A 2,500-nucleotide genomic window follows, 5' to 3' on the forward strand; every position below is an offset into this window, starting at 1 on the left:
TCATTTATAGCGTTAGAATCCATTATGTTAACTCCGTAACTCTATCAAAATATGACATGCAGTTCACATTATATTTTCAGACGATAATTAAGACTTTGGGAAAGTAAGCACACGACATCAGACACAAACCGAAAATATGTGAAGAGAGGGGTCAAACCTGCCTTAGGCACAGCTAACTTGATTAACAAACGCCACCACTGAACATTCAATTAAGGAATCTTTAATAGTAATATTCGGATTCTATGATTTGAGGTAATTCACAGCAGCTACTAGATGTTGTGCCTTAGTGATGTAGCTTGATTGAATCTTCGGCGGTTTGGTCTGTCGTGAATAAGGAGTTTTTAGTTTGGATTCTTTGTTTGGTTTGTCGCTACGTGCCTTACGCATAGTTCACATCTCAGCGAAACGAGTCACAGTTATCTCCCTCACTGGATTCGATCGCTGAGAAGGGGAAAGATGTGTCTTATGGCGTTTCATTTGCATAGTAACTAATGATAGAACAGTCATTTTGAGGTCGTTAGTTTACCTCTGTCCCGCTCGATTAGCTTTCGCTATTTGCGGACAGAGTTGTACCTGTATCTTGTATGTCGTATAGTCAATAAACTCTCTCTCTCTCTCTCTCTCTCTCTCTCTCTCTCTCTCTCTCTCTCTCTCTCTCTCTCTCTCTCTCTCAAACTCTAAATAGTTATCTCTCTCATACTCTAAATAGTTATTGTCGTGATCAGTTTCAACAGACAGTGTAGAGAAATATTAACATTACGTTAGATCAGAGATGTTGAAATTCATATAAATTGACCTGGACAAACACTACGTACAACTTTACATTAACCAGGTGGAAAAAGAAGACTATTGTACTTACCGCTGTAAAATTGGGGACCGAGGAAGAGCTCTTATGACCAACCACCTTAATCGGGCAATATCACAGGGCGGCGTAAGGTATGTGGAATCCGTTTCACCACCGGGGTGTCTTTTGTTTGTTCCATGACAAGCTATCTCATTGGTCCAGAGACTTTTTGAGACACGTTTCACTGAGATTTGTATTCATGACAATGAATTCATTTAAGTGTCGCAGGGTTCAGTTCATTCATGCTTTGGGGTCAAAATTCGAGTTTCAAACTAAGACAATTATTTGCACACTGCAGATGCAGTCTTAACAAATTCAGAAACATTTTTGCTGCCGCAACAAATGTTTCCTCAGGCCGCAAACCGGGAAACATTTCAGTGCTTCCGCAACATTGTTTCCTCGTTTGCGGGAAACTTAAGAATAACCAGATTAGTCTCAAAAGAACATTCCCTATGAAAAACATAATTATTTACCAAAATCGTCAATAGCTCTTTAACTTTGCATTTACCAGTTGGACAAAGAGAACTGGTACTGGTGAACGTAACGCTACAATGCATATGGCCAATAATTGCTATTAGAGGCAAAAAACCCCTTCCTATTTCAATTGTGTGCGCGCAAACGAGACACACAATCGGTGTAACAAAGCATATGCAATGAAATAAATTTCTGACAGTTCACATCAAACCCTTTTCGAAAGAACCTTCACCGTAAATAATAAAGCACAAAAGAGACAACAATCTTTCATTCAAATAATTTTTCACTGTCACATTTCCAATCACCTATTATGCAGGCTAAGACCAAATCTGGTGGAACGGTTATGACAACTAATGTCGACAGAATTTATTTTACTCTTGATTACTATGGCATGACAGCTGAACAAATTAGAGAGCGACACCAAATTTAAAAAAAAAGGCTTTTTCGATTTTCTAGAAAAACACTTGCTGAACGGCTTGTGCTCAGTGGTTTGCGCGTCTGATCTCAGATCGCACGCACGCTCAGGCAATCGGATGCTTGGTGAACTAAAAGAGGACCGATGACCTTGTACTCGCTTGCACCCGTAGGTATGGGAGTGACACCTTCCGCACTTCATATTAGCTGTTTTTCGGTTGTTCAGTTAAAGAATCGAAGGTTGGTTTATATTGCGAGTGAAGGGGTGTTGGAAAGAGGCGGTTTTCACAGTCAACTGATTGAACTATAGTTGTTGCAAGTTGAAATGAGGCGTTTTCCGATTCTGGCTTCTGATAACAAGAAGAAACCAGCTCAAAGACAAAAATGACTAGGTCGACACATTATTTTCATTCAATGTGATGCAGGTTCAAGTCTTTTCAAATGCAACTAGAAATGTCGATAAATGTGAATTAATCACGGCTGTCTGACATTTCGAACCTGAAATCCATCAAATTGACAAAACAAAAAGGATTGACTAGTCTTTGAAAACAATGAATATCCACTCTTGTGTGACAAATGGTGCCTGTTTTTCGGTTGTTCAGTTAAAGAATCGAAGGTTGGTTTATATTACGAGTGAAGGGGTGTTGGAAAAATAGTTTACTTCATAGAAAGTGCGGCGTACGGGGTTTTATGCACGAGTTGTTTGTGTCAAAAACCCGAACGAGCGAGGAACGAGCGAGTGAGGGTTTTTGACACAAACAACGAGTG

At 39.7% G+C, this 2,500-nt stretch overlaps 1 protein-coding gene across 2 annotated transcripts in view; it reads right to left on the reverse strand.

Moving 5' to 3' along the window:
* The window catches only part of LOC138015920 (uncharacterized), a 19,171-nt gene that overhangs the window by 6,715 nt on the left and 9,956 nt on the right, over nt 1-2,500 (reverse strand). Inside the window, exon 1 of one of the 2 annotated variants that reach the window (XM_068863046.1) lies at nt 860-931. The exons of the other annotated variant lie outside the window; for it this stretch is intronic. The gene's annotated coding sequence lies outside the window, so the exon portion shown is untranslated. Of the gene's footprint in view, nt 1-859; nt 932-2,500 lie in introns of those variants that run through there. 2 annotated transcript variants of the gene reach the window in all.

Source organism: Montipora capricornis, chromosome 9, assembly GCF_036669925.1.
Source record: "Montipora capricornis isolate CH-2021 chromosome 9, ASM3666992v2, whole genome shotgun sequence".
Lineage (NCBI taxonomy): Eukaryota > Metazoa > Cnidaria > Anthozoa > Scleractinia > Acroporidae > Montipora > Montipora capricornis.